The sequence below is a fragment of the Fukomys damarensis genome, unplaced genomic scaffold, assembly GCF_012274545.1.
Source record: "Fukomys damarensis isolate Sample0158 unplaced genomic scaffold, DMR_v1.0_HiC HiC_scaffold_32, whole genome shotgun sequence".
NCBI classification, from domain to species: domain Eukaryota; kingdom Metazoa; phylum Chordata; class Mammalia; order Rodentia; family Bathyergidae; genus Fukomys; species Fukomys damarensis.
In genome coordinates this window covers 35,037,833-35,049,652 of record NW_022900944.1, presented here as the reverse complement: position 1 = coordinate 35,049,652, position 11,820 = coordinate 35,037,833, and the positions used below count along the sequence as shown (strand labels likewise).

The window sequence follows — 11,820 nt, the reverse complement described above, 5'->3', positions numbered from 1 at the left end:
ATATTTATATATTATATGAAGAGCATATTAACCTTTGAAAAACAAAGTTGGGCTGAAAGAATAGCACAAGGGTAGAACACTTGCCTAGCACATACGTACATGGCCCTGGGTTCAATTCCCAGCACCACAAAACAAAAATCTAGATTGTCTGTCTCTCCCACATTCCCACAGCAAGCCTACCACACACCCTGCTGAGGAGAGGGTGAAAGGACAGTTTCTAGCAGCTCCTTGCAGTTCTGTTCATCTGTGATTTCTACAATACTTCTAAAGCAGTAAGACTGTGGTGATAATAAACACACCAGAACTCACGGACGTGAGCTGTCTTCCCCACTGCCACTGTGATGCTGACTTGGGACAGGCTTTGAACCCCTCTATGGTCCACCTGCATGCCAGGACACAGTTGGCAAAACACCTGCCTGGGCCAGCATCCCATTCCTGCCTCCTAAAGATCCCAAGTGGATATGACAGGAGCTGTCAACCTATACCCCAGAACCCCAGTAAGTGGAGCAGCTGGTGACAGCATGGCTGCATCCACATAATGCCGAAAAGGGGCCAGGGCAGGTCTCTAAATCCAGACCAGCGTCGTTCGGCAGGGAGCCACCAGCCCATTGCGGCTACTGAGCCTATGACCTGTGGCCAGTGTATAAGAATAAAATACACAGTGTTTCGAAGATATGGGGCCAATACACAAATCTCATGAACAGTTTTCATTATACTGATTCTTTGTCTGAATGACATTTTAAATATAGTGAACTAAATAGAATATATTATTAAAGTTATTTCCACCTGTTTCTGTTTAATTCTTGAACGCATCTTCTGGACAACCTGACATTACCTAAGTGGCCTGCTCTGTATTTCACCTGGGAAGCGCAGTCCTGGAGTCTCTGCCAGTCTTTCAACTTTAGAACCAGGGAGGAGAAAATGTTCTTGGATGTGAGGAGAGATTTTTCTTGACTATCGTGAACACCACCCTAAAGCTACAAGGTACAACTCCTAAGTGATACTTCTAAGTGGGCTCAATAATCTTAGTATCCAAATTGTAAGTACTACATAAATTAAGAAAAAAAAAAGAGGTGGGGTCAGATGTGCAGCAAAACAGGACCAGCTCAAGAGTGGAGCAGCTATTCTAAAATACGACCGACTGCTTCCGAGCCCCATGGCATGTATTGTAAAATATAATGAAAAGTTGTTTTTTCATGGTTTCATAGGAGGATTACCCAAGACAAGGCCTAGCCCCTACTCCAGTTTGATTCCACACTATCTAGAGTTGAGGACCCCTTTTAACTACCCTTCCCTGAAAGGTATGTCCAGTGAGAGCTTGGTGTCTCACATACACACAGAGGAAAGGGAAGCGGGAGGCAGGCACAGACACCACAGAGGAGGCCCCTTTCCTATTAGAAAGTGCCTATTCTACCACAAGGGATCACAGGCCAGTCTCATTTCTCTGTGTAAATGAACTTTTCAGCCACCTCCTCAAAGAAGAAAAGCTGCACAGATGCGTTGGGCCCATCCTGGGGCACACAATTCCAGCCATTCGCATTCCTCCAGCAGCAGGATTAGCACAGGAATGTGCTCTGCAGCTTTGTAGGGGGAAGAAAGAGTTTAAGAAGAAGGGGTGGGGGAATCCACCCCGGTCGGTCCACCCGAAGCGCTAGGAGACACGTCCACGTGGACAGAGTCCGAAAGTGGAAATAACTCCTGCCTGGGCTTTCTAAAGTGGGAGAGGTTGAAAGGCAGGGAGAGCAGGGACTGGAGAAGGAGAGGGAGGAGGAGGGAAAGGAGAGGGCGAGGGGCCAGCGGGAGCGGGCAGAAGGAGGGGGACTTGGTGTATTAGGTGAACTGCCCCTCCTGGCGCTTTGATCCCCTCTGTCCAAGCCCTTCCTTCAGTGGGTCGCTAGGAGAAACCAACTTCTCTGCTCCGGTTAATCAAAACCAAATTACTCAGGAATGTGGCAGGACAGGTCTGAGCTTCCCGGTCCCTTTGTCTTAGAGGATTTAAAATGAAAAAATAATTTTTGTAAAAGCAGATGGCGGTGGCCTACAGAATAGTGTGAAAAATCTGAAGTAACCCTGTGGCCACATCCTCCATTCTCAAAAAACAAAAACCCACAAACTTTCTACTCCAATCCACCAACAAAGAAGTTATTCCTATAGATTAAACCCAAAGATCAGAAGAACTTCCATGTTATCCTTATTGCCTTGCAGGTAAAAGACCCCCAAAACTATTCCTTGTCAAACTACAAATAAGAAATAACGTAAGACTTCAGCAACCTAAATGCCACATCCTGATTATTAAAAGCAAAGTTCACACAAGCTCAAAATTATCCTACTTTTTCCAAAAGCGAAGTCTGGGAGTGTATTTTCAGGGTACGGTTCCTCCTAGAAATACTGCAGTAGGGAGAAAATTATCCAGTTGCTACTCAGAGGCATCAATGAAATTCCACTGTGACTTGGTAGAATTCTGGACCTCTCCTACTTAGAAGGCAGGTAGCTTTTCTAGAATGATGCAGCAGCATAGGGATGAAAGATCCCAATGGGTGCTGCTGAGATACCACTGCTCATCTCTTGTCCAGAAAAATCTCGGAACTCACCATCCAGAGCAGTGCTGCTTACTAGGAAAGTTGAGTTTTATGTGCTGGCCAGGCAGCCATGAAGTTTCAATCAGTGACAAGGCAACATGAAAAGACTGACCTCAGAGATGAAAGAAACCTGGGGCTCAGAGCTATATTAAGGCTTCCACGCCACCTCCCCAGTGCAGGTTTTTGGCAGACTTTGTGGCACTGTTCAAGATGGGGGCCTGCACCCCAGACTCTTGGCACCTCTAGAGTATAGCACCCCAATGCATCTTATCATTAGAGACAGTAAAGACTGACGTGTTCCAGAGCACCCAGGAGTAGAAAAATGAACAGCTTTTTGTGTATTACAAAATGTTGTTATGCTTCACTAACAAAACCTGATCAAAACCCCCGTCCTCCACCCGCTCCCCCCAAAAAGATAAAATAAACAACAGAGTACTACCAGTTAAGCTACAGAGCCTGGACTCCAAAGATAAAGTGAGGCCAGCACACAGCAGTGACTACCAGCTGGCCATAAATTGTAACTGGCCCCAGGCACGCAGTTATCTGGGAGGTTGCACTAAAGTAACTTTTAAAATACTCTTCACCTTATCTGTAGGCCCAGTCAAACACACACATACATCTCCCTCTTAGATCTCCACCATTAGTATTCCATTTAGACTTTCCAAAACAAGGTCACCCCAGTAGGCCCTTCCCTGTTTCCAGTCACAGCTGTGGACTTTCACCTCCTTGTCCAACAAAAGAGACCTTGTACACAAAATTAACCCGAACCATTAGTGTATGCAGTGTGAGAGCCTGTGGAGTCCTCAGAATATTTACCCTCCTTCCAGACCCGGCCCTGGGTGCTGCCCAGAGGGCCTCCCCCACGGAGGCAGGAGCTTCTCCAGAGATTAGAGCCCCAGCTCCTTGGGCCTCAGCCCCAGGTCACAGCTGTGCAGCCAAGGCTCTACTGTTGAGAGAATAAACACAAAGACCTTAAGAAAGACAGAAAGAGACAGAGGGACTCAGTAACTATAGAAAATGACCCGACTTCAGGATGGAAAGGACCAGTGCCATCCTAGAGGAGAAATGTCCCATGTGGTAGCCACCACCCGCCCCATGGCTGCTAAGTGGCCAATTCCAAATACTGAGAAAATAACATCACAATAAAACTATGCGTACAATTTGCATTTTAAACTTAGTTCTCCCTGATTCTTTATTTTTTTAAATGATTATCTACCAGCAAATACGCACTTCCACACGGGCTTACACTCTGTCTGCTGGGCAGCAGGATCAAGGCAGAAAAGGTGACCACCCCAAACACCGGCCCACTGCAGGGTGCCCTGAAAGGAAAGAGTCCTCATCTTTATTCCCTAAGAAGACCACCCTAAAATTAGGCAGACTGTAACATCTGATTATCAGATGGATCAAATCACAAACTCAGAGGTTGCTCAATTCACAGAGACTCATGCTGCAGAGAAGGAGGGGCTGGGAACCTGTCATCTTTTCATCCAGAAGCAACAGGTGCAACCTTTATCCCAGTGGTTCAACTCCCCAGGCAACTCCTAGAGGCAGTTCTGATTGTCATGGGGAGGGCATGTGACTGGCATCAAAAGGAGGAGCTAGGGACACCACATGCAGCCCACTCCCCCAACAGCGAACTACCCACCCCCACCAATGGCAACATGACCAGGAAAGTAGGTCTGAGGTCCACTCAGGTTTCTAGGGTAGGGCAGGAAGGGACAGCTGCCAAGGCTCACAACTGGTAATAAATTTGAGTGGTCTAAACAATGTGAGAAAATAATAATATTAATTTAAAAATTAGAACCACTTTCTCAAAAGACTAGGGACCGAATAATGTCAAGGATTGATATGTCTGGACAGCTGTTTGTCATGGCAGCTGGTAAAAATGGGGTTCAAGGCCGGGCGTGGTGGTGCACACCTGTAATCCCAGCACTCAGGAGGCTGAGGCAGAAGGATCGCTGTGAGTTGGAGGCCAGCCTGGGCTACATAATGAGTTCCAGGTCAGTCTCAACTACGTAGTAAGACCTTGTTTCAAAAAACCAAAAAAAAAATGGTGTTCAAAGCTCACAGCATATGAGGTAAGCTCACTTGCATGTTTCAGGGGTCTCTCACGGAGGGTTGGAACTGGGCAGTCGCTGTTACACCCAGTACACAATGCCTGACCACACAGCTAGGCCCAGGTTCCTGTGACAGACAACAGAGCAGTGAAGGAGCTGTGACCAGGCCTGCAGGTACAGGAAGGGTACAAGGTCATGGATGAAGGTGGTGAAGACAGGACGAGCACAGGGCTGGAGGAGAACCGGCCAGCCAGACTAGGAGGCGAGGCAGGAGGGGATAGGGGGAGGCACATGATAATTAACTCAGCAAGTCGATAGTATTTGCATATAAATGCTTCCACAAATCACTACAAACAAGCCAGGACAAGTCAGGCCTATTAGCATATACAAGCCAGCTCAGGAAGGCTGCTCTAGGTGGGGCATTGAGTGGGCTGCTCTCTTAGAAGGCCGCCCGCCAGCCTGGGGGGGGGGGTTCATGTGGGGCAGGCTGGGGAGCGCTGGGGAGGACAGAGGACATAGTAACTACCGCAGACACTTGTGCCCCTGAACACAGTCACAGGATGTTAAAAAGGGCTGGCTCTATTCCTAGCCCATAGGGGGAAAAGCAGAAGAAATACTGGACCTTTGCATTGGTTTCTAACAGGCTGCTGGGAAATGAAAGGCGCAGAGGCTACCAGCAGGCACCCAATAAAAAGGAAAAGCAAACGGGAGGGGAACTAACTCTGCGGAGAGGCCATCCAAACCTCTAAGTCCCATGAAGCGCTGTGTGGTGCTTCACCGCACTCCCCTGCAAACGTGAAGTGCACAGCTCGCCCATTCTACAGACGAAATAAATGAGGCTCAAAGACATTAAGTGGCTGGTTCAAAGTCACACAGGTTGGGCGCAGCAGTGCTGGGTCTCGCTCCAATGGCCCATGGCCATCTCTCCAAGAAGTGAGCTCTCTTGATTCAGACTCAGAGAACCGACTGTGAACAAGCGAGTCCCTATTTCAAGGGACAATTCAGAAATGGCGCTTTGCTCCTGAACCAGGGCCTGCCGTGAGGAAGACCATACCCTCTCCCCCAGCTGGCCATTTGGGAGTCCGCAACACGACTTCCTGTCACCCAGTTTCTGTGCTGTCTGGTCAATGCCTACTTTCCCACATCAAGGACAAAATAAACTGATGGGTGTTTTCCTAAGTGGTGTAAAAGTTCTCTCTGCTTTCTGCCGGAGATACCTGTGGAAGGGATACAGAGCTTCAACTTCCTCTTCGGAAAAGGCATCAGGCGGAGGCAGGGGGCACAGCACACCCTACCATTTTCACTTCTGCCATCCTTTACCTCGAACTACACTTCAACAATGAGTAAAATACGATCTTAGGAAAGAGTACACAACCTGGACCCACGAAACACATGCTCATATAGGCAGATGCACAGACTGAAGGACTTCAGGAACGTCTGTCTCCCAGCAATGACTGCGCACCGCATAAAATGAAACGGCACCCTTGGAGAACCTGGCAGAACAGAGAGGGCAGTTAAAGCTGTTGCTTTAGGAGTGACATCAACTTCCTAACACACATGCTAAAATCCATGGGCCTTCTCCTTATGTGTCCAGAAGTGGACTTGACACTTTAACAAGGATGCAGATATTCCACAGAGAGATAGTGGAGCTGTTACAGGGAAAGCAAAAACCACTCCCCCAACCAGCCAAATGTACATTAAGAACCAAGGCCCTGAGCCAAAGAGCATTTTAGGAAGCAGCGCCTGAAACAGTGGAAGAGGCTTGCATTGTTTCTTGAGCAGTTAAGAAAAATTGTTTAAAAAAAAAAAAAGTTGCTGAGAAGCAGAAAAAAAAACACCCACGTGTTGTTTAGCATATTTCCACTGGACAAGGTTGCCAGGAAGAGCAAAGATGTCCAAAATAGGCCACTCAGAGACCATAAATGTGGGAAGCAAGTAAATTCATGTCTTCGCATATATACTTTTTTATAGACTTATGGGAGCATATATACTCTTGAAAAAGAGCTTCTTAGACAGCAAAAGGAGACTTTCACATTTGAACAGGGACTTACAGGATTTTGGGGGCTTCGGGGATGAAACCTGATACCAAATTAAGCCCCACCATCTTTTCTACGCTGGGCTAATCTGGGCTAATCTGACTCCAACCCATTCTCTGATCCGAAAGAAGTTCAAATGAGAAGACACACATCTCCTCTGAACTGAAACAATCCTAAAGAGCAGAGCCTATGGCAGACAAGCACAAGGACAGTTCATCAAAATCTAGTCCGGCCAATATTCTGTTTGTCATATTGCTGGATAGACTCAGGAACAACCAATAAACGGAAACTGTTCTTCTGCCTACCCACAACCCTGACATGTTCAGCCCTTTTTACTAATGAAGCAGCCCTCTTTGCCCCTTCCCAGTTCCCTAGCCCCCATAATGCTCAGCTACCCCTGATGACTCCCACATACTCAACCCTACTCTTTAACACCCCCCTCCCCAATACAGGAGGTCTAAGCAGTCACCAAATGCTGCCTCAAAAGTACAGGGGCAAGGGTCTCACTCCCAGATCAAAGGTTTGTGGCTGAAATCAGGACAGTGCGTGAAATCAGCAGCAGATGAAAATTCCACTGCCTTTTCACTGGGCCCCACAGAGCCAGTTTTCCCAGTTCCAGTTGGAGTTTCCTTGCAGATGACTGAAGATACTCCATAAATATTAACTGTTGCCCCAAAAAGTCTATTTGAGATTAAAGTCAAGATAGTCCTTTAAGAGAGAATTCAATGGCTTCAGTCCCAAACCAGCAGCAGCCAGAAAGGGCAGGGGGGTGGGAGGGAGGTAGCAGCATTTGGCCCATCTCACTCCGCCCTCCCCTGGAAGCTTAGACCTGACTCCAAGGAGGGGAAAAGAGGGAAAATTTTGAGAGGCAAAGTTCAAAGAGTGGGCAGCCGAACCACCTAGGCCCTCCCAGGGCAGAGGCCAGCTGAGGCCCCTCTGGAGGGTAACATCACCACCCCGTTAATCCTCACAGTGATGAGCCAGTATAGTAACTCTCTAGCAGTAAGGCAGTAAGGCCAGCCCAAAAGACAGATAAAGCCCAGGCATTCTGCTAGAAAAAGGCTCTGCCTAGGTTTGGTAAAAATCTAACATTTGCTCTGAAATGATCAAATTTACCACTTCCTAAACTTGCTGTTTCCTTTCCCATTTTTATGTGCAAACTTTTCCTTGCAAAAGTAAGAAACACTGGGAATTAAAGGTAAAAGAAAGGCAGGGACATCAAAGAAAAATAATCACCTTAAAGTGTTACAAGCAAGGCAACCTCCTTAGGCAAAGAACTCTCTAGAAACACACTTGTCACTGCTACACTACTGCCTTGTCCTCACCACCCTGTCCCCTGACCCAGTGAATGAAAATCAGAAGAAGAAAAAAATCCCATTGTGTCACTGCTTCTGAAGCATTAGCACAATGCTGCTGTCAATCGGAGCTAAGCTTTGCTTTCCCTCTGTCCCCAGTTCCCTGTCCACAGAGTAGTCATTTACCATATTAGCCAAAAAAAAAAAGCCCTCTAACATCTGATTGTCACTTCCCACATGTTCAAAGAGAACAGTCTGGCAGCCAACTTTAAATCATATAGAAAACAAATCTGACAGTTGTTGATTTGGTAGTTTTTCTCCTTAATCTGTTTTTTGAAAGCAGCTTGCCAATGAGCCAAGATTTCTGCATGGGTCTCTCCCTTGGGGCAGTTTGATGAAACCTTAGCTTCTGTGAGTTTGTTTCTCAATTTGAGTGGCCTAAGGACACAGGACACTGCGCATTGGACAGAACAAGCACCTTCACGATCTGAGCGTCACTCTTGCTAAGGAATTCCCTTGCCTGGATTCTATTAAAACCGGATTCCCATTTCCCTGAGCACAGTTTTTAACTGAGGCAGAGGATAGTGATTATGAACTGTGCTGGGATTTCCTGACGATAACCATTACAACCAAATTTTCATCCCAAAGCATTTGGATAACCCTATGAAGTTCACTGTAATGGAATCTGCCTTCCCATTGGGTTTTTATGGCAACACCCCCATCCTGGTTAATTAGACCAGCCTTGGGAAACAGTGCAGGCCAACAGGCCCAAACATTACAGAAATCAGCCAGGCTAAGAGCAAGGGCTGTTGCAATAACAAATGAAAGTATAAACCACAGCACAGATTGTGCTTCTTGAGGTTGCTGCTGTGGAGCATTAGGTCCATTATCCCTGCAGTGCTTGTGCACATGAGATCAAGCTGGCATTAGCTTCTCTGGGCCAGAAACACCACTCCTCCCTGCAGGTCAAGGAAAGACACCACAGGGTTAAGAAAAAAGCCTAGTTATTCTTAAGTAGGTATAGACACAACTGGCTTTCTCTGTCTTCAAGTACCAGAAGCATTTCTCTACACTTTTATAAAATGTTGCTTAGTCATTTTTTTTTAAAGATGAGACATCTGCAACTCTGTAATAAAAATAATTTCCTAGGTAAGAGTCTGCTTTGGGCCCCTCAAGTATTTATTTCCAGGCTCTTACACTAACATTTCAGAAGGCAAAAAGCCCCAGCCTCTAAAAGATGACTAAAAAGGAACACAGCAACAATAAGGACATTTCCCTGGACACCAATTGTGACCAGAACTCAAGGAACTAAGCCAAATTGCCACCAGTCCCAGATGATACTTTGCTCACAGTCTAAAACCCCAGATCTGTTCTGATGAACTAACCACCTCTGGGTCACCCAAGGTGAGCCAGGCCTATCCTGGGAGTGTCTAGGAGCCATCACTTAAAGTCATAATGATGAAAACTGAATTCTTGCTTATTTTAGCTCCTTGCCTCTGGGCAATCCAACTGGCACTGAGTTTACCAGCAGTTAAACTCAATCCCAAAGCAGCAAGAAGGGAGGCACTCCACTATCGATTGGGATGAGGCAAAATGAGGCCTGTCCAGCAGAGTATGGTGTCCTTTGGGTCCTTTCCACCCTCCCCTAGTATTCATCTGTGCAAATGACCAGAGTGAAGAAACCAAAATTAAAGTTTCAGATAGTTGGAGAAGCAGCTCAGATTTTTGGGGTTGCTGTTGTTCTGAAATAGTTAGTGTTTCTTAATAGTTCCCTGTCAATCAAAACTGTTTTCAGGAGAAATGGAAAACAGGAGCCTTCTATCCCATAGAAATTGTGGCCGTTATAAAATAAATCTCTTAAATTGGGAAAGAAAGTGACTCATGTCATAAAGACAGAAGGTCTTCAAGTTACTTGACTCCTTGTGATTTCAAAAAGACTGTTTTTAAAGTATAAAGTGCTTGCTTCTGCATCTGCCCCATGTTGTTAAATAACACTTGTGTAATTAAATAAAAGACCAAGTGTGACCCCGGCCCGTTCTGAGAGGCACTTTACATGCTTTCTAAAAACTATGCTGGAATCCAAATGCAGACAATCTCCTTAGTCCTGTAATTTAGGAAAGGGAAAGAGGAAAAGTTGTTCTTGGACTTCGTGGCCACACACCCTCTGAAAGGGCTCCCTGAGAACAGAATGAACACAAATACAGGTGCACAAACATGAGGTATGCACCTCTTCCCAAAGACCCCATTCTTGAAATCCTTAAACGGTTGAGAACCATGGTCTCCTGATACCCTTCACACCCTGTTCTGCTCCCTTGTGTTCATGTTGGGGTAATAAAACACAGTCAGGATCTCAGGCCGCCAGTGACTGTTCTGATAACAAGAAACAGGCCCACGTTCCCCGCCATAGCCTTGCTCGATCAGGTTACCTTGAAGGTATATGTTTTCCTATCAGAAGCAGTCTCGCACAGCAGTCAGGCTTCCCTCTCCAGCCCAGCCTCCTGGAACTCATGACTTTTTGCCGGGTTTCCCTTGAAACCTATCCAGAAACCACAGCCATTAAAAGAACATGAAGGGCTGACACCTCCTGAATTTAGGAATGAGGGGACTCAAGGGGCCAACTCTATGAACCTGCACCTGCTTCTTGATGGCAAAGAAACAGTTTCCCCAGCTAGAGTGGGCTTTAAATTATACTCTATTTATTTAGTGACTTGTCTCCAAGGATCTCAAAGCACGAGATGAAATCAGATGACGGGCGACTTTCTCACTATCTACCTTCAAGGCTTAAGTTTGTTTTCCTTGCTTTGCCCTGATGCATTCTACCAAGAAAGGCCTCTGTTTAAGGAGGCGCCTTCCCTGGATGCCCAGGTGGGGCATCTGTCTGTGCCCTCTGAGGTTATCTATCTGTGGCTTCTAAAGAGCCTCCAAGGCCTGTTAAATGATACAGGTGGAGAGGAGGAAGAGGGTTGACCCTCCGGGACCCTCCTGCTCAGAAGTTTCCTTTCAACCAGTTTAACACACTGCATGCCACTGTGCAGGGCAGCTGCATATTAGACCATGCCAAGGGAGCGAGTGAGCAAGAGTGAGCTGTAGTCTCAGCCCACCAGGCATTCCCCCATCATAACACAGGCGAAGCCAAAGCAGAAAGGATCGTTTTCCAGAGAGCTCCTTTCCCTTCAAGCCTACAAAGATGACTTGTGTGTTTATTTTTTCTTGCCACTCATATACTTGGGCACTCTTCCCCTTTAACAGGACAAAAATCTTAGCTTTCCCTCTGCACTCCCTCCCCTGAGAAATAAAGCTGCTCTGGTTTTTCCAGAGTGAGAACAAACTAAAATTAGAGGGTGGACATGACAATCGCCAAAGGTGCCCTCCAGCTCCAACACTCTGGTTCTCCCTTTAATTACGGCACAACAGGCGCATTCTTTACATTGTTTTGAACTGACCCGGGACTTCTCTAGCAGGAAAGGGTGCAATTTTAGGTGAAGGAACCCAAACTTCTAAATGGCACCAGTAACCTAAGTATTCAAAAAGCAGGAACTAATCCAGAAGCAGAAGAAGGAGAGGAGGAAAGAAGGAAGGGACGGAAAGCGGAAGGAAGGACTGACTGGACGCTGTGCCCAGCAGAATTTAGACACTCTCAGCCTAGGTAGGTTCTAGCTGGAGTCTAGGAGTTCAAGTACATCCTGCCTGCCCTTCCCCCTCGTGCCCCAAGAGAATGAGAAGTTCAGCCAAGACTCGCGGCACCTGCCTGCAGTGCTGCTAGGCCGGCGGCCGAACGGCGGGCGGCGGGGGAGGGAGGCTGCACTCACCTGGCACACAAAGCCTCCGCACACCTCCGGAGGGAGGAGGCCCT

At 46.9% G+C, this 11,820-nt stretch overlaps 1 protein-coding gene across 1 annotated transcript in view; it reads right to left on the bottom strand.

Annotated features, from left to right (window-relative positions):
- Window positions 1–11,820, bottom strand: part of Zfhx3 (zinc finger homeobox 3) — a 234,412-nt gene extending 222,592 nt beyond the window's left edge. Inside the window, exon 1 of the mRNA XM_033757937.1 lies at window positions 11,777–11,820. The gene's annotated coding sequence lies outside the window, so the exon portion shown is untranslated. The remainder of the gene's footprint in view (window positions 1–11,776) is intronic.